Genomic DNA, 23,456 nt, shown 5'->3' with positions numbered 1-23,456 from the left:
TATGAACTATGGAATTGACTAAAAGTTGAGTGAATTGTCAAAAATGAGCCATTGCTGTGCTCCTAACACTATGATCCTAACCCATATGAAAATTGATGACCTCTTTTTTCCCTTCTAGTTTAGTACATTTACCCCTCTCCATTTAGTTTGTATTTTACTTTGGGGGAAAGTATTCTTTACTACTACAATGGGCAATAGCTAAGTATGACAGAAGCTAATTTTCCATTAGTTTCAAGAGAATGCAAACAAAACAGGTACAAATAGAAAAAAAATATTAATTTATTTTCCCAGATGGATTATTTTCCCAGCTTCTTGGGGGGGGGGGGGGAGGGAGGAAGTAGAGGTGGGGGTTGGGTATGCATATGTATTTATGCTAGAGTTTGCCAGAATCAAGCACCAGATATATGGGACATGGAAGATAAATAGGAGCAACCTTCGATATATTTCCTTTCCAATATATCTCTATATGGTTTTTTTCCCAAAAAGCCATTTCACTTTTTGTGAAACTTTATTTTAATGAGTATCATTGCACTGAAAACATGAAAAAGAAGGAGCATTTCCTTGTTTCCATCAGGAAACAATCTTTGTTCAAAAACAGGCTCATTTTCAATCTGAAATAGGGTGCATGTGTGCAATCCCAAAAGTAGTATGAAAAATGTCAATTAGTTTTACATACTGAAAGGAGTATTTCACAAGTCTCCAGCTAAACTTAGGTATTATTTAAAATGCATTATACTTTAATCCTTTCTAAAAGAATGCGTTACAAACATAAAACATAGCACATTTTAATTTAAAAGTCATTCAGTCACTTTGTGAGTTTGCTAACTGGAAAGCTTTCTTGGTGATTTTTAGAGACAGCATACAAACCTGTCCTCAAAACTCCCTATAACCTCATGGGACCAGGATTTCATCCATTAAGATTAGCCTTCCAGGAGTCAGGTAGGACACATTTCTAAAATACTTACGCTAATGAACTGTTGAAGCAACTTGAGATTCAGTTCACTTCACCTTAAGGAGCTTCTACCTAAATTATTATCTGCAACTTCCATGTTAATAATTTTCACTTGAATCAATCACATCTTTCAATAAAGAATTGTAAAGTAAAAGCAAAATTGATACACATAGATTAATTAACTTGCTCAAGGTAATATAACTGTATAAATATTTGTCTATAAAGAGGGAAAAGTGGACTACCTACAACTTTCAAAACTTCCACTGTTATTAGATGTCAAATATTGGCACTTATTAGTTTAAGTTAAGATCAACTACATGGAGCTCACCTTTTTGTGAGACTAAAATAAATTTTAATCCAGTCAATTCCCAGTTGCTTCTGGTTTGATAGATATTAACAAGCATTTGTCAGAACATTGTAGTCCCAAATGACTTAAGATAACTATTTGTGTTAGACATTTAGTATAATTGGCTATACCGTAGTTACCATAGCAATGCTGTTTCATGAACTAATATAGTATGGAGTTATTCAGCAGTTTCTAATATCAAGAGCTCTAAATAACTGAGCTTTAATCCTTTCTAAAATATGGCTGAAGCCATACAAAAAAAAAGATGGCCATGAGTCAGGACCTCAGTAATTGGAACCAACTGAGTGTCTGCCAGATCGGGAGGTTCATGTCTTCAAAGGCATCCAGATTCATAACTCAAATTGTACTCATTTAGAGTCAGGCAGCTAAATATTTTTGAGGAGTATAGTATTCAAAATTTATTGTACAAAACCATTGTTTTAATGCTTATATTATTTTCAACAGGCTTGACCAGTTAAAAATACAACATTGTGTACTGTACATTGCTTTCTATTCAGGTATTTTAGGGTTCCTATAGAACCCAACACCATTTTATCTAAGATCATCTTGGCAGCTCTAATATTTATTTTTAGAGAGAATTAAAACATTTTAAAGCTGTTTAAAAAGTTTAAAAAACATACTTTTTTGTTATAAATGTATTTCTATTGAGTCTGGACCTCTCTGAATTCCATAATAACTTAAAGTTATCATTTAATACAAAAAGGTCTTAGTATCTTTTTTTAGGAGGTACAAAATGAAAAATATAACCAGTTAATAGGATTACAAAAAGTAATTTTCACTCCCATCTTTTGATATTCTTTCAAGTATCTGAACATTGTTCTTGTATCCCTCCTTAATCAACTTTTCTTCTGACTAAACATACTTTATTTTCATCATATTGCTTGCATTCCATCATGTTGGTAATGTTTTCTGCTCACTTTGGGGATACTCTCCAGTATCTCTACTTCCTCCTTTCAGGATCATCCTTCTTAAAATATTGTGCTTAGATATAAGATGTCATGTTGAAGGAACAGGACTTGATAACCATTGTCTAGAAGGTGCATATTGTTCTCATGGTCCATAAAATAAATCTATATTTGTTCTTTTTCTCCCCATAACAAGTAGGTTGAAAATAGGAAGTAAAGCACTTAAATACCCTTTTTTTTTCAAGGTGTTGAAGGCAAACAGAGACAGAGAAAGTTTTCTAGATGAAGTTGTGAAAATACATGGTGCCCCTACAATTCCTTAGCAAATGCGGATTTCCTCTCCATTCACCATGTCCAGTCCTGGTGAATCCATGCACTCTATGGGTAGATTAAAGCCATCTCTTAGAGGCCTTGTACTCCTACATCAGCTTTGGTCCTCCATGCACACTGTAACAGAGTGGCCTCCTCATCGGGTCTCCACTGGCTGCCCTGGTCCTGGGGTAACCACCCACTTTGCTTTTCTGCCATTCCTTGATGAAAAAAAATATTAGAGTTGTTAATAAGGTGGGAAGCTACCTCTTACTCACCCTGCTGACAAGGGCCTTAATACCCACTCTGACCTCCCCTCCATGGGTTCCAAGGCCTCGCAGATGTTCATCTGTGTGTGTTACTTCTCCAGCCTATGGCCAGAGCAAATTGGGCACACAGTTGTAGCTCTACTCGACAGCCCCAGACAGCCACTCACATGCCACACCTCTCTCACCAGGGCCCCATTCACTCTGCTGGTTCTCACCCAGACTCTTTCATACTTCCCTCTCTCTCAGGGCCACACTTGTACCACCCAGCTTCACCCAGCTTTGGGCTTACCTCTCCATGCCTTGGTCAGCCCCAGTGCAGTCTGTTGGGGCTCTACCCTCTACCCTCACCTAGGAGTTGACTGAGCGATTCTACAACTGCTGGTCTATTTCACTCCTGGCCTCTCGCCAGGCCACTATACCCCAAACTGGGCCTCCTCATTTGCCTGCTCATGGGGGCACTCTAATCATCACCCCTCTCACTCAGGGTCTCTATCACACCTCCAGGCTTTACCCTGTTGCCTCAGCATGGCACCAGGTTCCTTCTCTGGCCTGAGGTCTTCCTCAGGATTCCTTAATGAGCCTGAGATCCCCCTCATTAGAACACCACCAGGGAAGTAGGGCTGAGGCATGTGCAACTGGGACTGCAGCACACTGAGCCACGTCAGAGAAGCCCTGGCTGCCACAGGACCCCAGGGGTCAGCCTACCAGGTTGGGGCTGCTCCCCACCAGCTCAACATGCTGTGGAGGGGATGGTGAGGGTGCTCCAATGCAGATCTAGCCAACAATCAGCCTTCACGACAAAGCACCCTCATGTCCCAGCCCTCTAGCCCTGCCATGTGCCACTGTGGCCACTGGGGAAAGCTCCAATCTCTGGCTACATGGCTGTCAGAACTTGGCAGCCATATTGAAGCCAGACCCAGCTACCAGCACTTGGCAGCCATCTTGGAAACTCTGATCCTTGACCAGCTGTTTCCCTGCCCAGAAGCCATGGTCCCAGCACAGGAGCAGCACATGGAAGCTCCCTCCTTGCCCACCCTGTTTCCCCATGCCAGGGCTACTCCAGCCCCTGTCTCTTCCCCTGTCCCTGCCAGCAACAACCAAGCTCCTGCTGGCCATGGTGCTGGCCCTGCTGCCCCGCCCCCTGCTGCCCCGCCCCCTGCTGTCCAGGCTCCAGGACACCCATGCATTTGTCAGTAGGGCCCAGGGCACAGGGTGCAGGAGGCCCTGCCCAACCCCCTCTTCCTGCACATCCTGCTCCAGCACCACTCTCAAGACATTACCATCTCAACCCCCACCCCAATCCAACCCCTCTCAAAACATAAAGCCCTGTCCCCAACACATAGTGCCTCCCCACCCATCAACAGTAAAAAACAAACAAACAAACAAAAACCTTTCAAGTGTGTCACCTATTTACAAAATTCTCAGGCTTTTGTCCCCGGGGGGGGGGGGTCAATGGGAGGGGGCTTGGGGCCAGAGCCCAACACTCCAGCCTCAATCCATTTCCCTGCTGGTCCAGGGGCCACAACTACCGCAGTATGCAGTGAGTTTGTTCTTAGCAGCAGGCAACTGCACTTCTGCCTGCCTTAGTCCAGAGCCAGTGCACCCATGGTGCTGCATTTGGCACCTTTGCCTCTTTGACTTCATGGCCTTGGAGCAAGTGGTGGAGCTGGGCCCAGGTAGGTGGTGCACAGCAGGTGTTGGGCCAGAGGCTGCAACAGACAGGAGGTGCTGAATGGCCTCCTCCCAGGGCCAGGCAGGGCCATTTTGTGAGGCAGTGGGCAGGACCCAGGGGTCCTGGAGGTCCCTGAACATGGTCTGGGCAGTAGGGAGCAAGTACACAGCTGCCAGGCCCAAAAGGCTGTCCAGGGCCCCTTTGCCTTCTGCTGCTGTGCCCTGATGTGCCCTTGCTGCATGTGCCCCAGGTGATACAAAATGAGCTATTTGTGTAGGCAGAGAGGTGACCCACTATGCCCCGCTTCTGATGATCCTTTTGGTGCTGTGAGCACATCTTCACTCCTGGTTCAGGATCCTGAGCTATGATGGCACAGGGGGCAAGCCCAGGCTGCCCCACAACCTCCACCACCACCTGGAGGGCTACCTGTGGCAGTGCTACATTTTGCTTCCCCCTGCTGCTGAGGACTTTGCCACCACCATTGCCACCTTCCTTGGTGTGTGAGAGGCCTGTGATCACCCAGTTGCAGGGACACAGGCTGACCAATGAAGTTCTGAACTGTGTCCCACTTCTCTGTGTGTTGTGGGGTGGGGGAGGAATGGGGTCAAGGGAGTGCAGGTGAGCAGGGAGTTGGGGCAGGATCCAAGGCCAGGGGCTGGGACTGGGATCCCCCCGCCCCCCCCCCCCCCAATGCAGGACTTACCACATATCTGGTGCTGGTGAGGCTGGCAGCTGTACATGGGCTTCCCTGTTGGTGATGACCAGGAATCCTGGTTTTCTATGATAAAAAATTACAAATTCTCTGATAAAAAACTCCAAATCTGTGATTAAAGTTAAAGACCTCCCACAGCCCTCATGGCCCTGCTGGTGCCCTCACTCTCCCTTACAGTCTCCTCAGCCATCCTGGTGCCCCTCTTTCATGTGTGCATCTGTATGCATACCCCTGTGCACATGTGAGGGTGTACATGTGTGTATACATCCGTATGTGCAGACACTGGAAACACTCCCATGGGGAACAAGCTGGGGACTGTATGAGTAGGGAGGTGTTGTGGAAGATGTGGAGTGGCCATCCGGCCAGCTCCACATGGACTGTGAGTCAGCTATTGGCCCTTAATGGAAACTGCATATGGAGGAGCTGATCCCAGGGGGGTCGATAGCACTGAGTGGGTTCTATGTGCAGCCAGCTGGCAGTGAGGCTTTGCAGCCTGCGGGGTGTAGTATGAATTTTTGCATATTAGTTATTATGTTTAAATGATAATAGTATTGAATTGATCAATCCCTATGATTGCATGAACAACTAAAACTCCATTTTGTGCTTGCTCCCTGCTTGACATGAGTAAATGAACTTCGTATGCCCTGTGTACATGAGTGTCTGTGTGAGAGGGTGAACGGTGAAAGAATGGTAACTATTTGAATGAAAACAGAAGATTTAATTGATTGTGTAAGCAACAAGAAACCAATGTATAAGTTACCAGACAGTAAATTAATCAAGCTAATTAATGGATGGCTGAAGAACTCATCTGTAATCAAGTGCAAAGAAGATAGTAAGAAGAAAGGATTTTGCATATCCTGCCATTTAAACTACACAATGCTTCAAGGCAAAGATACTGACTATACAATGCTTCAAGGAAGGGATACTGACTACATAATGCTTCAAGGTGGAGATAACCAACTTTACTGGAATTACCTCATGTTGAGATAACCAGAAGAAACAATCTCTAATTAAAAACTGAGCATGGGAAAACCCCAATGCTGAACAAAGACTTGAAATCCCTGTAAAAGTGGGATGCAGACAAGCCAAGATGGGGAATCCACTCTGCAACCTCATGGAGCACAGGCGTGCATGCCTGTATACCCCAGCTTATACCCTTAGTAAGCCTGGACCTGGCCATCCAGTGCTAATTTTGAGTAACATCTGCTGGTAACTCCATCTTACTGGAGTGGTTTTGTCTGTATGCATCTGTTTGTATGAGTGGTGTGTTCAAGTTTATGTAATTGCTTCATGTAATCAATAAACATGGCATTTTGCCTTATCCCCATTTTTAAGGTCTCGCTCTTGATTTGAGCTATTGGCAATTTTAAGTAACAGGGGCCCTCCGGATGAAGTGGGGAGGCTACAAAACCCCTGCTCCCAACTGAGTGCAAACCTCCCAACTAGCTGCAAAACCCCTCAGCTGGCTGCAACCCCTCCCCTCCTCCAGCTCCCAGCTGCTGCAAACCCCACAACAAATCTCCAACTCCCAGCCAGCTGCAAAACCTCCCAGCTCCTGAACCCCCCCACCCCCAACTCCCAGCTGGCTGCAAAACCCCCCAGATCTCATCAAATCTTCCCACTCTCTTGGCCCCCAACAAATGTCCCCCCCCAGCCCCTGGAAACCCCAAGTCCCCTGGAAGTCCCACTTACCACTTCACAGGCTCCAAAAGGAAAGTAACCCTGACCCAAGACTTGGGACTGACTAAAAGCCACAGACAGGGTTGGGGTTTTCCCCACCATTTTTGCAAACAGCTCTTGCAGGCTGGAACTCTACCAGCCCACAGAGCTCTTTGCAAAAGAGGGAAATCTGTGGGTTTTCCTGCTAAAAGGGGAAATCCATGTTTTCTCTGATAAAACTGGGAAATCAATGGTTTCCTCTGTTTTTCCATGGAAAACAGAAAAACCCAGATCCCTGGTGATGACAACTGGCTATGTCCAGTGCCCTCAACCTGTGGTCTGCAGTGGGCCCACACTCAGTCCCCCCCCCCATGAGGGGCTGGTTCTGCAGTATCATGGCTGCCCACTCCTTTTGGAGGACTCTGGGGATACAGAGCTAGTGAGACAGCTGCTGGCCAGGACTCCCTGGTATGCTAATGGGTGCAGCAGCTGGGGAGGGGGGTGGCGTGAGGTGCTGAACACCCAAGGCCCCCTCCTCTGGAGAGGTGTCACCACTAGAGAGGCCAGGGTGGGGAGTGAATTCAGCCAGACTGACCATGCTGGTAAACACTGCAGGGTTGTGGCCTGGGTCCAGGGAGCCAAAATTTGAGTCATCTCCCACATAAAGGGCATGGTCTTGTGGGCACAACCAGGCCAACAATTGTGGTTAGTCATGGCCATACACTGTGCCTGCAAGGTCTTCATCTTTATGCAGCACTGCCATGCCATCCAGGAGTACCTTTCATCATGTACCCCGCCTGACTGGACCTCATAAATATGGGTGTTCAAGCACTCACCCCATGCAAACTACCTCTGGACTTATGCAGTGCTAGGCAGAGGGATACCGCCAGGAACTGGGAGCCACACAACACAAGCAAATGTGCTACAGCACCTGAAGACACAGGAGATAGTGCTGGGGGTGAGCAACAGCAGGGAGCAAGTTCTGGCTCTACTGCCAGAGGCAGCCAGGAAGCCACCCCAGGGAGATGTCAGGGCTGGGCAGGGGGAGGAACAAGCTGCAGCCCTTTGCAACACTCCCCTGTGGCCAAGCAGGAGCTATGGCTAGGGGGCAGGAATGGCAGAGGCAGCCTGGGCCCTGTCCAAGGGGCACACAGGGCCTGCAGATGTCCAATGTCCTAGTGTGTGTGCCTTTTGCCACAAAATGGCTGGAGGCTTTTATAGCCTGCAGCTAGGGGCTGCCACAGAGCAGCTCAGCATGTGGCAGGAGAGGCAGCCAGTCAGGAGCCATGGGGCTGGGCTCAGGTTATCCTCCTAGTGGCTCGGATAGCTCAGCACTAAAGTTAGTGCTGGGTCATGTCTACATGTGTGTTGATATATTTTAAGTAATTGTACCTAAATTTGATACTTGAAAATGAAGGTATCAAATTTATCTACAATTAGCCATTTTTAATGCACAGTAAGGGTGCACATGTGTAGATGTATATCCATACCATGCATTAAATTAGGCAAGTGCACATCAATGCATTTCATGTTGATGCACCCACAGGTGTATAGACACAATACTGTCTTGGGCATCTAAAACTTCTTTAAGATATTAAATAGAGACTTATTTCACTGAACAGGATGGCATCTGTATAAGCAGAAAAGTTGTGCTGTTTATCATGGATTGTCATTCCAGAATTTTTGGAGGTTATTTGATAGCCATCACAAGCAGTTGAATTTATAGATCAGGGGTGAGAAAAGTCGTGGATCTAGCCAGTGGCCAGACTCTATTTCGCAGAAGCTCCTGTCCATGTCGCTGTAGCTGGTTCCCATGGGGACCCCAGGAGTGGCACAGCCATGACAGCCTGGGGTGAGGGTTTCTATGGAGACCAGCCCCAGCAGTGCTGGCAGGGTGTGTGGCTGGGCAGACACCTGCTCAGGGGCAAGAGGTGAGATCTTGCAGTGGTGACAGCATGTTCCAGAGCTGGGGCAGAGCTACAATCCTCTGCCTGCACACTCCTGCATGGGGTATGCAGGAAGTGGATCACAGCTCTGTCCCAGCTCTGGATCACACTGTCACTGCCACAAGATCCCAGCCCTGGAGCAGCTCCTCACCCTGTCACATGCCCTGCCAGCACTGCGGGGGGCAATCTCCATGGAAACCTTGGCCCCAGGCTGCAATGGCTCTGCCACTCCTGTTGTCTCTATGGAAACCAGCTTCAGCCATGTGGGCAGGTGCTTCTAGGAAATGAAGTCTGCCATGAGCCTGATCCAGCCCACAGGCTGGACTTTGCCCACCCCCATCATAGACCAAACAGAGTAGATAAAAAAGAGATATTTTGCCTTGCCCTCTTCTTTGAGGGGAGAATCACCCTGGGCAAGATCTGTACAGATTAAGAAATACCAAAGGAGAGCTGCTAAACAGCTTATATATTGACATTTTTCATCAGCACAAAATGATGGTCCCAAAAATTTGTATTGCCTTTTCTGCTTCAAGTGCTAGACAAAGGACATGATTATTCATTTACTGAATGTGATGAATGATGTTTAGTGTTTGCAAAATTATTATGGGTTGTTCCTTTTCCTGTAATGAAGTCAAATTGAAAGAAAGTGACGTGAAAGCTAGCCAGCTTCCTAACAGTTTAACATATATTTTATTTTTACCGATAAATTATACTAGTCACCACAATTGATGGTCTTCTATATTTTAAGGGTACAGTTATTTTAATTTCCAAATAGGATTTGGCCAATGGTCCTTCTCACTGAAGGAATGAAAGAACTTTTGAAATACACTAAGAAAATAAGAAGTGACCAAAATAATTTAAAGACCTCTCTTCAATAGCTGTCTGCTCCTTTAGATTTGGTTCATGTAATTTTAGAAAGCTGTTGATAGCTGTGAATCAGTACTATTTGTTTTAAAAAGAAAAAAAAGAAAAAAAGGAACAATACTCTTTTACAGACATATCATCTACTGTCTACTATCACCAATGGAAGTGGAAACCAATATTAGCAAACACTGAGATAGGTATCTCTTTGTTTCTTGCTTTGTTTTGTTTTTTAATGAATAACAGGAAAAAATAGAGGAATATGAATCAGAGGTGCATGGATACATAATGGACCAAATCCTGTTCCACCTAATAGGTGGCTAAATGTAATCCTATTCCAGACTCCTCAGGTGTCCCCACAAGCACACATGCTCATTTCCTCAGGGACAAATAGCAGCAGCACATAGTTGTTCCATGTCTACTTGTCCCCAGGGAATGCCCCTGCATGCAAGCTCTAGTGCAGGGCAAGTTGTCCTGGGTGTGGTAGGGGAGCCTGGGTACAGCACCTAGGTTGACCTCAGCAGCCTAACCTGGGGTAGTGAGGGCCTATTGGGGATCCAGTCTCCAATTTCAGGTAGCACATACTATAGCCATGTGTCCTGCCCCATTTTTTGCACATTTGTTTAGATACTGGTACTTCCCCGTCCCTAATTTTGACATGAACTGCATGTGTTTTGTGGCACCTCAAAAGCCTTTTTGAGGCACCATGAATAGCACATTTCTGCTTGTGTGGACATGCCCCTAGAGTCTATGATAACCATTAACCTTAAGAATGGTGGATCATCCTTTTCTTCCTTCATGGGTTCATAGATTGTAAGGCTGGAAGGGACCTTGGAAGATCATTGGGTCAACCCCGGTGTGGCAAGCAGGAAAGACAACTGGGGTCAAGTAACCTTAGCAAGGTGACCGTCCAGTCTCCTCTTGAAGGGTAGGTGATTTCCAGGGTAGGTGATTACACCACCTTTGGAAGGAGCTTATTCCACAGTCTGGACACCCTAGTTGTGAAGTAGTTTTTCCTAATGTTGAGCCTGAAATGGTCTTCCTGGAGTTTGTCACCATTACTTATAGTTTTCCCCCTCAAAGATGCCTTGGTGAACAGTTGTTCAATGTATGCCTCTGATGTAGTGGTAAGTTGCTACCAAGACCCCTCTCAGCCTTCTTTTGTCCAGGCTGAAGAGTCCTGGATCCCTCAGTCTTTCCTTATACGCCTTGCCATGCTGATCATACGGGTGGCACTTCTCTGGACACTCTCAATCTTTATCACATCCTTGTTAAAGTGCGGCACCTAGAACTGGAAGCTCCAGTCTCCAGCTGCAGTCTCACCAATGTCGAGTAGAGTGGAAGAATCACTTCTTTGGTTTTGCTTGAGATGCATTGATTGATGCATGCCAGGGTATCATTAGCCCTGTTGGTTACAGCATTGCACTGCTGGCTCATGTTCATACTGCGGTCCATTATTACCCCCAGATACCTTTCATTCATAATGCTGGTCAGGTTGGCATTGCTAAGCCTGTAGATGTGCAGGGGATTGTTCATCCCCAGGTGGAGCACTTTACATTTCTCAACATTAAACTTCATCTGGTTCCAGTCCACCTGATTTGTCAGCCTGTCTAGGCCCACTTGTATCTGCAGCCTATCTTCAAGTGTGACCATGCTTCCTTATAACTTGGTGTTATCCATGGATTTGACCAGTGAGTTCTTCACCCCCACATCCAAATCAGTGATGAAGATGTTGAATTTGAGTGGCCAAGGTCTGGAATGGGCTCCCAAGGGAGGTGGTACTCTCCCCTACCCTGGGGGTCTTCAATAGGAGGTTAGATAGGCATTTAGCTGGGGTCATCTAAACCCAGCACTTTTTCCTGCCTATGCAGGGGGTCAGACTCAATGATCTATTGAGGTCCCTTCCGACCCTAACATCTATGAATCTATGAATAGCACTAGACTAAGCACCAACCCCTGAGGGACACCACTGGCCACTTCCTGCCAAGAAGACATAGATCTGTTCATTAGAACTCTCTGGGGCTTACCCCATGGCCGTTTTCCTACCCACCTGACTGTTTCACAGTTTAGCCCACAGACTTCGAATTTTCTCCTCTTCACTTTATGTGACTTAGTCTGAAAACTAAAATGTGGGCATATTGCAATTCCCACCCCCCTCCCCCGTGACTTACAGAGAGTCTAATAGAATCACATTTGCACACCTAATGTATGCAATGGGATGTGGGACAAAATGTGTTTTGCATAGCCTCCTGAATTGATGTCAAATATTAACATCAATCAGGATCATCAAACAACTGTTTTTCAAATTCATGACAAGAGATGTTCCCTGTTTAATTAATATATTGGTTTAATTGCTGAACTTGTGTATAGTTCATAAGTAAAAGAGCATCATTTAAGTACCAGTCATGTAAGGAATGGTAGTTTTAATTACATACCAGTATATTTTCATTAAAAAAGTTGGCATTAAAGGATTGCTTAGTTCATTTTTTCCTACTCATCAGTCTTTCCAAACTTCAGAACTTCTTTAAAGGTTTGAAACATATTTAAAAGATCATCAGTATTTCTGGGCATGAAGTAAGATATGTAATATCAATATATGTGAGATATCTAATATCCAGCAGTTTATTTGCTAGAGTGATGTAGTTAGGTGCTGCTATAAAAAGAGGAAAATTATTGAGAAAAATGACAGATTTTTCCTGTTTGAGTAACATCTCTCTCTCATCAGCCAATAAAATAGATTGGTTACTTTTCAAGTTATGTAGTCAGATAATTACAAGTCAGGGTGAAGGATGCCATTTAGAGCCAAAGCTGGCAGCCAATGGGTTGTCTACTTCAAATTTAATTCTTTTTACCTGTAATCTAAATAATTTTGGTATCCACTGAAAAAATAAATTAAGTTAATGAATTTGGACTTTCTAAACGGGCTAGCTATGCAGGGAGTTGTGCATTGCATCAGGGCCTTATATTTTAATATCTTCTTTTATCATCTCAAAACAGTTAATTTTGTTTTACAGGAGAATACATTTAACAAAATATAAATGTGGCTACTCCTTCCATTCTTGTTTTTTTTTTTAGTTTTAAAAATTCATTTTTTAGTTACTTCAATTAAGAATTAATTTATTTTCTGAAAATGTATTGGTTAAAATTGTGGCTTGTACCTACTGAAATCATTATCCACTGACATAGCTATATTTAAAGTGATTTCTTTTAAGAATGTGATAGACTGCTGAAATGTGGAAACTGCAAGTTTTCACTATTTTGACTGTCCTTTCTAATGTACCACCTGGTGGACCCAAAATTGGAGTGACAGGGATGTGGCTACGCCCCACATTAGAGGTGGGGCACATACATGGGAAAGAGCTCCTTATGCATGTGCCTTATCCCTTTGCTGTGATCCTGGTTTCTAGTGAACTCTCAGCAGCTCCTGTTATGTAGCACATACATAATGTCTTCTTCACGTATATACCCCATACCTGAAGGTAAAGCCACTTCCCCTAGCATTGCAATTCTGGATTCACTAATGGGTATACAGGTTTCCCTCACTTTATGCTGTACATGCATTCCTGGAAAATGGCACATAACTCACATTCACATAAAGGGAACCCACTTTACAATGTTACAAATAGGGATACATTCTGAGACCTTGACTGTACTGACCCCCAGACCCATTCCTACCACTTTTACAAGACAATTTTGGTAGTCACAAATGGCAGACAGTACACACAAGCACAGGGTGGCAGTGAAAGTTTAGTTGGTGTACAGAGAGGGTGGTGAAGGCTTCATTGATGGATCAGGGAGAAGGGTAGGAGATAAGGTAGCAGGAGGCTTAGAAACCATAATGGGGATGGCAACTGGAGAAACACATGTCACAGACAATGAGTGAGGAACACAGATCCACATAGGAGACTATTTTGGTATGCATCGCTCGTGCAATGCACAGCACAAAGCAGTTAACTGGACATTTACCACACTGATCGCATAACAGTGAATTTACCTCACATATAACAAATAATTGGTGTAAAAAGGGTCATCGCATAAGAGCAAATTTGCACATACAGAACCCACATAAAGCGAGGGAACCCTGTATTAGGAAGTCAAAATGGTGAAACTTTATGCTGCGAGGTCATCAGTCGGGGGTCTGCTCAAAGTCCCTGCTTTCAAGGAGCTCCGGAGCCTGCTGCTTTTTTCCCCCCCCTTTTTCCTTATCTCCTCCCCACCTACTGAATTTAGGGGCAGGGGAAGAAGATGACAGGATTAGCAGCAGTAGCAGAGCCTCCAAGCTGAGTGAAAGCAGAGGCTGCATGTTGACTGTCATTTCTCCATTCCTAAATTCATCAGGGAAAAAAGGAGAAGAGAGGGGAAGAGTGACAAGCAGCGGTCTCCAGAGCTGCTTGAAACTGGGGACTCTGGGCAGAGCCTGTGCTGAGCAGCCGAAAGCTTATAGAAGTTACAGCCCATGCAGAGCTCCCAGAAGGAGCTGCACCAAAATGCTGGTGAGGCATGAGAGCTTACTGTTTATACAGGGCACAACTAAAGAAGGGTGCAACCACATTGCTGCACTACCCCAGGCTCCTCCCTTGAGTGTGTGTATCCCCTCCTTTTTAAAATACAAAGTTCTGATTCTAAGGGGTTTTTCCTTAGCATCTGAACAGAATTTCATGAAAGTGTTTAAAACTATAAATATTTAATCAGTTGGGAAGCCAAAATATTAGTCTTTGAAATTATAAATTAGAGATAAATCAGCCTAACCTCAATACCTGGAAAGATCATGGAGAAAACCTTCTAGGAATCTATTGTAAAACACCCAGAGGAGAACAAGGTGATCAGGAACAGCCAGCATGGATTCACCAAGAGCAAGTCATGCTTGATCAAATTGATTTCCTTCCATGATAAGGCGTGTTGGCAACATGTAGGGGTGCAACGGGTACACATACACCCCCTGAGATTGGCGGTGCACCCCCTGTGAAAAGCGCTGCCAATGCTGCTTGTGGCACCTGCAGGTGGTTGCCAGTTGCCACTCCCCTTGCTTCCAGCACTGCCAGTGGCATGTGCGGGCAGTTCCTGATTGCCACTGGCTGCTGGTGGTTGGTGTCTGTGAGTGGTCGCCAGCCACCCCACCCCTTGCCACTGACACTGCTGCAGATGCCTGCAAGAGCTCCTCACTCAGCCCACCCCTGCCGCCGACACCTCCATGTCTGCCTGCAGGAGCTCCCTGCTCACTGCCACCACACCCCACCACTGACACCCCTCCCACTGCCTATGGGCGGTCACTGCGCCCCCCACCCCCAGGCTCCAGGGGCAAGCATCATTCATGATAGGGTGGCAGGCTCTGTGGGTGGAAAGAGAGCAAGCCCTGAACTTGCAACAAAATAACTGAATGCAATAACACTGGGTAATGAGTGTCCGGACTGCAGTACTAGAGAAAAAAGGACCTGGGGGTTATAGTAGACCAATTGCAGCCAACCTTTTCTCAGCAGGCATGCCACAAATCAGGTCTACACCCTCCTTACGTGTCACTTGGATCCCTTTTTCTTACCTCATCTGTTACTCAGGTTTCTGCTGCTTGCTGTGTGCTCCCTTCCTGACCTGCTGCTCTTCTTTCTGCTCCTTGTTCTATATGCCACTGTGCTGCCGGTCTCCTCACCAGTCTGCTGCATGTCATTTGTGGCACCCATGTGACAGGCTGGACACCCAGGCTGGAGAACATAAGGTAAATTTAAGCTAACAGTGTGTTCTTGTAACTAGAAAGGCTACAAGTATACTGAGTTATATTAATAGAAGTGTTATTTGAAAAAATCAAGGGAAGAAATTCTTCCATACTGTTCAGCACTGGTTTTGCTACACCTGGAGTAGTGTATCTATTTTGAGCTCCACACTTCAACTAGCATATGTATAGATTGGAAAGAGTCCAGTATAGAATAACAAAAATGATAAGGCATGCTTCCCAAGCCTCTAATGAGGAAAGATTGAAAGAACTAAGGATATTTAGTTTGGAGAAGAGAAAACTGAGATGGGATTTGATAACATTTTTTAAATACGCAAAGGGCAACTATAGAAAGGATGGAGATGGGCTTTTTCTGGGGCCAGGAGAACATGACTAGTAGCAATGGCTTCAAACTAGAACAGAGGTCATTTAGCTTAGAGATTAGGAGGAATTTTCTCACTGATGAGACTTGATTGTCTATTCACCTACCTTAATCTATACACCAAAAGGCTGTAACTAAGATGTTTACTTTTTAAAAGCAGACATAAATGGCTATTTAAAACAGTCTGTGTTATTAAATATTGAGGATTGGATATATATTTAAAAAAAAAATAAAGGCTAGACCTAGATTCAGGGACACATTCATTTTGTAAATTAAAACATTTTGCACAGTATGGGTGCTTCAACAAGTTGAACTTGGCCCAATGATAGATGTTGGACATCTACAACCGTATATTTAGGAACCTTTATTTTCTTTCTCCTTATGCAAATAATGCTTCTGAGTTCTATTTTTCTCTTTAACTTTTAGAAAACCCCACAGTAGTCATTCAATATTCATTCTGGCCACTATCACAAGTGTATCTTTTTTACCACAACCTATAAATTCACTCTGTAGGCCTGAAAGCCACCTTAGCAAAATGCTTAGCATAAACAATGTCTTTTTTTGCCTTGACATAACTAACAACACTAACTAAAAGGAAAGCAACTGGGTCACAGTTTAGGGTAACCTCTTTATAAGCCACATCAGCAATAAAATTAAAAGAGGATGTGGTTAGCTGTTTAAAATAACGGCATGCAGACACCAGCCTGACAGGAAGACAACTGAGGTAAAAGGTGATTGGTGAATATTTATCATAAACTGTATATGGAACATGAAGAAGAGAATTGTAAAAAGTACATAAAAACCTAGGGGAAAAAAACCCCATAAAATTGGGGAAGATCAAGATACAGGAAAAGAAACAACTACTACAAGAGCTCCACTGCCATGATGCATACCTGGCTAGCTGAAATCACTCTATCCATCAGAAGGCTTGCGTAAGAATATTAATGTTGACTATTAGGGCTTGCTTAGAAGTTTGATGTTATATTTAAAGCCTTCAGTAAATAATGGTATTTTATATGTGTTCAATAAATTAGGATTTGGAAGAGTCTTACCCATCATTTTATTTCTATTCACCCCACCACTTAATTAAATTTAGTACAACACTCCTCGGGGAGAACTACTTTCATCTGCTGACAGATGACTCCAGAAACAGCAAAAACGACAGACTAAAAATAGCCAAAATAAAATGGGCTGTGGTTATGGATATTGTAAAAAAATTAAGTTAGCTTAATTGCTTGGTAATCGTTCCATTGATTTTATCTTAAAACTTACTGCAGCAACTGTATGAGAAAGAAAACAATTTTATAAAAAATGGAAAAGAAGATAGCTAGAGGAGGAAAAGAAGAAAAGGAGAAAGAAACTGCTTTCACTAAGAACGAGACATCAGAAGAAAAACTATTTTTTTGAAGATGCTTCTAAGTCAAAAAGATTTCTGGGTTTTAAAAAATATGACATTTTAAAATGTGACTGTTTCCTTTGCTATTTATTGTTTAGTTGATTTTATTACATCACACAAAGTGAAATTCAGTCTGCGCAAATGGCCAAGAGAAGGCTTAAGACAGACTTTAATGTTACATAACTGGTTGATATGGTGAATCTGCCTCTGAACAGTAGATTGCTAGGGCTGTGTGAAATTTTGGCAGCCATTTCATTTCAGAGGTGTTTTGGCCTCTTTTCAGTGCCTGAAACACCAAATCCAAAATGAAATGGACGGCTCTGAAACATCTCCAAAATGAAACAAAATCATCCAAAAATTTTTTGAAATGTTTTGGATGTTTCCGAATGTTTCAGAGGCACTCCCCGGGAATAGTCCGGCACAGTTCTGCAGCCCTCCTTTTAAAGTGCTGGGAGGCTGGAGCCAGGCAGGGGATGGGGATGGGCAGGGCAGCCATGGGGGCTTCTCCCTCAGCTCCCCGCACTGGGGCAGAGGCAGACAGCTGGAGGAGCTGTGAGAGAAGCCCCCTTGGCTTCCCTGCCTGGTCTCATCCCCTGCCTGACCCAAAACTCCTGGCACTTAAAAAAAAGAAAGAAAAAGCCCTGCACTCACTGGCTGCAGCAGCACTTATTGGGGCCTCTGAGGGCTTGTGGCAGACTCCCCCCCCCACCCATGCAGCATGGGGCAGCAGAGATCACCCCCCACTCCCCCACCTGGCACCCATGCAGCAGCTGCCCATGGTGTAGGTGCAGCATGGCTTAGCAAAGCACCACACACTGTCCAGGAGCTGGGGCCACTGGATCTGAGTGGTGCTAGCAGGTGACTGCTGGAGCTGCCCCAGCTTCCAGATAGCATGCAGTGCCCTGCTGAGCTGTACTGCACCTGTGCCATGGAGTAGCTGATGTGTGGGTGCCAGACAGGGAGGAAGAGCTATCCCTGCTGCCCCCGCATTGTCCTACAGTGCCTGGTGGGGCTCTGCCATGAGCCTTTATCACTGCTGCTGCAGCGAGCGCAGGGCTTCTTCTTTGCTGTATTTTTTTTTTTTAAGTGTTGGAAGGCTTGGGCTGGGTGGGGGATGGGGTCAAGCAGTGCATCCATGGGGGCTTCTTCCATGGCTCCTCCCACTGGGACAGATGCAGGCACAGCCAGAGGAGCTGCAGGACAACCTGCAGCCACCCAGATGTACCTGCCTCTCACCAGGTACAAAATTCTGAATCTCTGAATTACCTCCAAAACTCTGAAACGGATTCAGCTGAATTGAAACAGAACAGCGATCCAAAACACTGAAACAAAACACTTGCCTCTGAAATGGCTCAATCTGAAACTGAAATGAAACATTGTCATTTCATACAGCCCTAGAGCTTGCCCTTGAATTTCACTCTCATGAAATGATATATCTCAGGTTTTGTCTCCAGTTTACCCTTCAATTTATTTTGAAAGGTGTCCCAACCACCTGCAGAGTGTTCAGGATTGAGAGTATGGTTGGGTGTAGAAAGGTAAGAAAAAATTTTTAACTTAACAAAAACACAACTACATGTAGTAACAAAACAAACACTGACAGACAAAAGCAATTCACGTTGGCAACTTATTGGCAGTCCCCTCTGATGCCTGATACACAGCAAGCTTCTCTTTCCACAAAGTTCAGCGAAGTGAGGCATCCCTGAACGACACTGTCCAAAGGGGAACTGGGAAGGACCCTGGAATGCAGTCCTTGGGCTCCTTGAGGTCCATGGGCCCACTGATCCAGGCAACAGCTAACTAATCCTTTTCACAGAGCTCTATCTTCCTTCTGAATGGTTTCCAAATATTCCAGCTCATTTATAGCTTTTAAACGATACTGATAACGAATGGCCACTCAGATTCCTTTTACTTCAACCGTCCTTAGACTGACCAATTAGCAGTACAAACCTTGCATTCTTTTGATAAGGTAATTTTAACTACACCACAGGGCCTTACTACTTCAAGGCTTTGCTAAATTTACTAGGCTTTACTTTATACAAGGCCTCACTACATTTTAAACTTGAATTAGGCTTTTAGCAACTACATATAGCTTAATATCTAAACAAACACAGAAAAACACTTGGTGTAATCTTCATAGGGCCTTCAGCAAGCACCTTTATCACACAGACATAATTTCAGCTGTCACAGACAGACCTTTAAATATCCACTTATTTCTTAAGGTATGTCTACACTGAACCTGCAGCATAGCATGGTGTAATAGGGTGTCATCCCCAGATACACCCAGAGGCACCCCCAGAGTCCTTTATTTTTATATCTTTATTTGCTTATGGGCACAGACTCCCTTTTGCTCACCTGCCATGTCTTGGTGTTTCTTTGGTTCTTAAAAGAGAGGCTGCCCCGGGGTTTCCCAGGCAGGGTCTTTGTTCTCTCCTCTATAGATCATGAGCTCCTGCCTTAAGGGCTAATTGCATGACTCTGTCCTTCCCTTATTGTGTCCCATGCCTTGCAGGTGTTATCTATACAGTGTCACTTTGTTGGGGCAAGAGCCTCCTCAGCCTCAGCCCCTTTACTTTAGCTAGGCCTACCAGCCTAGGCCCACTGGATAAAACCCAACTTAGAGGCACTAGCTTCACTCAATCTGCTCTGGGCCACTGGCCCCATCTAGCTGCACCTGCTATAGCACTGGGCTCTCTGGCCCCCTATAGCTGCACCCTGTGGTGCTGCACTCTTTGGCCCCTGTAACTGTGCCCCCATGGGTGCTAATGAGGCCTCAACCTCCCTTATGGCCTCAGCCACAAATCACCAAATTAAGCTATAACATAAATAGGAAGCCCCTGGGCTGTAACTAAGAAAAGTTAATGTAGTCAGGTAGCCTTCTTACCTGTGTGCTCCATGTCTCTGCATCCCCACTGCTGGTTGCTCTCACTTGCAGAGTTGCTGCAGATTTGCTTGGAGCCTTCCAGCCCACATTTCTGTCTCAGTCTGGGCTCCTCTAGATAGCTCAGACCAGGGTTTATATAGTTCTGGCCTGGGCCCTCCCCCGGTCATCTGACAGACCCCAGTCAGCTGACCAGCCTGCAAGGCTTAGCCTTTAACCCGTGCTCTGCTGGCAAGCTTTGCTCTGAAGACTCAAGTCTTAAAGAGGCTGCTCTTCTTCCTAGTAACAGGGTGAGGGTTCTTTGTTATATATGGAAATAAGCTAACTAAAACTATACAAGCCAATGGAGGTACTAGAACAATGTAATCATAGAACCAGGGAGCTTTGTTCAGGTTAATTTACCCTGCCAAGATACTGAAAAACAATTGCCTGTCCTGAATAATATTCTAACTTATCTAGACCATATCTCATACCAAAGACACTTATGTAAAAAGAGTTTAGGTGTCACTACACTGCAGTGTAGACATATCATTAAACATACGTAGCTACATTTACAAATAAGAAAGTTGATTTACAGTTACAATTGATGACCATAACCATCTCAAAGACTAGAAGCAAAGTCCCAGGTTTCACTAATTAGTGAAATGCCTGAACGGATTTTTCATTTAAAAATCTGTAGAAAATTTCCCTACATGCTAATCTTTTATTTAAATCAATGCAGCTTCCATACTTCTACCTTCTGTCAGAGGTAGAGAACAAATACACAAATATGGCCTCCTATTTGCCAAATGTAAGTGTAGTGTGATTTGTTGGCTTCGAATGCCAAGGTATATGATGCTGATAACAGCATTAGAAGTCCCCTAACTATATCATCATGGATAGTCAGACTACAGTAGAAAGCTAAAGTGATAACTAGCCTTAAGAGTTTAGCTGGTGTCTGTAAGGCCATGATAAGAATAAATGCTGTTCTCAAAGGAATGAATTATTAACATAGAAATAAATGCCTGTGCTAAACACAGTAAAGCAGTGCTGTCAAGAGAGGCAAACTTCAGAGTACCCGCTTCAAAGTAAGTTATTGTCTATACAGAAGTCATAAATCTAAGTAAACTATTATCCCAGTTTCCTTAACCTCGAAAATCTTCTTTGATTATAAATTGTATTAAACTTTTAAGCCTTCCTGTTTATAAATAATAAATAAAAAGTCTAATGAAGGATTTAGCTTTGCTACATAGTGAAGAGAATACATGTGTTTTTCAAAGTATATACAAATAAGAATGCTAACTTTCTATGTTGGAAACTATTGGTCTGTTTTCTGCTAATTTTTACTCATAAAAAATAAAAGATATCCCTGGGAAAGCATAGTTTAAAAAATCGGTTTCTGAAATAAAGCTCTCTGACTTTAGATCACAGTACCTGTTCTAGGGAAAGCTGACCTGATCCAAAATGCCCTGAAGTAAATGGAAAACCTCCCGTTATCTTTAAAAGGCTTTATACTAGATTTTGATGAATTAATGAATTTTAGGACAGTACAAGTAATAAGCATGCATTGTATTTGTCAAAATGAAACTTCCCATTTAGAACAGACTGCATATACAAATTCAAACTGCAGGCAATAAGGCTACAGGAATAGGAACATATGGGAGTCTCAAAGACCCAATCTCCTTAGTGCAATGGAACATGTTGTTTGTGCAGATGCCTTGATTGACAGCTTGGTTTAAGTAGAAAGTACATCTCAGACAGAAGGCTCTGTCTGTACATCAATGGCTTATCAGTATTTTTCTCCATTTTAGATGGTTTCTTAAAGCTATCAAAAGCATTTTTTCAGAGAAGTCTTGAATTCTGATTGATTTATGCCAAGGCAAGTGATTTGTATTTTTCCTCTAAATGCCAGATTCACAGTTTCTGTGTACTTATATATAGTTACTTTCATCTCTCCATGCTAAATAGGATTTTTTTTTACTTCAAAGCTGAGAGAGATAATTTTCTTTGCTACAACAAAAAAATAATCAAACTTTCATATTCTTGTGGGCAAGATTCATGTATATTGGAGAGCTTGATGTAAAATTTAATAGAAACACATGACAATGCTTGACCTTATTTTAAAGTATAAATCATAGTCATATATTTTTTCGATGTGGGAAAAGTAACTGTGCACTGTTTTAATTTGGAATGGTACTGTCCAGTACTGAATTTGACTGTGGCATTAATAATTTAATTTTATTAAAAATATTCTAGTAAATTTGTGCAACAGTATTATGAAAGCTAGCTAACATGCTAAGAAGTTCTAAAAAATGTAATATATTGGCAAAGCCACCCAGATGATTCTTTTTTGTTAATATCTGTAGCATTTACCAAAAAAAATCAACACATAAAGCAATAGGGTTAACACGTTTAAAGTATTCTGACTCTAGGCTTTGTGTTTCACATTAATTGGATTTATTTTTTATTTTACTAAAATGTGAATTAATATGACAATGAGGTACATTGTCAGAATATCAACTGGATCTTTAATAAAAGAATTTGCCAAAAGCACTTTGAAAAGGTTAACACACTAGCTAAGATGCTTTACAACACCATAAGCTAACATATAAGATACTTGGGGCTGGCCTAGGTCTTAATATTGTTATTATTAAGCACTTACAGTCTACAAGATGGCAAACTTACAAAAATATATCATTCTTCTGAAATTACACCAATATAACTGATATCAGGATCAGACATTTTCAGCTGGAAAAATATATTTATGGTATGTTCAAGTATAATGAAATCTTTATGAATTTAAGAGATTCATTCATGTTTATAAATGCATGGTCACACTGCTAGAAAAGAAGTGTTAACCGGAATCCCCAGTGCTGTATACAGTGCTACATGAGATATATAAAGAATAAAGATGAGGTGTGATGCTCATCAATCAGTAAAATGGTGTGACAGGATCTGCCTACAAAGGATGGCTGTGGAGCGCCCTAGTGGACATTATGAACCTATCTGGCCCTACTGTCCTATGCTTGCTTCCCTTGATAGCTAAATAAAATATGGGAGGCCAGAGATCAGAGTACATTCTGGCTGCTTCACTCTGGCTTGCTTATCCGTAGGTAGCCTTATTCTGGCCTCTATCTGTATCAGAGTGTAACAGGGACCCTCTGTCCCTGTTACAAAGACTCTGACAGTGAGTACAGGGCTAAAGGTCAGTCAGATAATGAACCTATTAGTGACACCAGGATCTGAGATGGAAGAGGGAATCAGGAAATTGAAATAGGGCTGCTAAGTCATAGAAGTTCCCTCCTGTGCAGGCAGCAGGGGAGAGAGGGGCAGGAACAGTCTGATGATGCAAGACAGAGCTCCAGCGATGGGTAGTGACAAGAGGCAAGTCACTTGGAGCCTGTGACGGGCTGGAAAGGGATAAAAATATTATCAGAGAACCATCACAGCAGTGGGGAAAGCTAC

General features: G+C 43.6%; 1 long non-coding RNA gene across 1 annotated transcript; it reads right to left on the bottom strand.

Moving 5' to 3' along the window:
- Window positions 1–1,692: 1,692 nt before the first annotated feature.
- Window positions 1,693–20,109, bottom strand: LOC132250139 (uncharacterized). The gene is made up of 4 exons (XR_009461728.1): window positions 20,016–20,109; window positions 15,189–15,348; window positions 5,178–5,252; window positions 1,693–2,754 (listed from the first exon to the last, which is right to left on the bottom strand). It is a non-coding gene; the product is annotated as an uncharacterized LOC132250139 (long non-coding RNA).
- Between the last annotated feature and the right edge of the window lie 3,347 nt (window positions 20,110–23,456).

This window comes from Alligator mississippiensis, chromosome 1, assembly GCF_030867095.1.
Source record: "Alligator mississippiensis isolate rAllMis1 chromosome 1, rAllMis1, whole genome shotgun sequence".
Taxonomy (NCBI): Eukaryota; Metazoa; Chordata; order Crocodylia; family Alligatoridae; genus Alligator; species Alligator mississippiensis.
The sequence above is the reverse complement of the archived record's forward strand: the minus strand, read 5'-3'. Positions and strand labels throughout refer to the sequence as shown.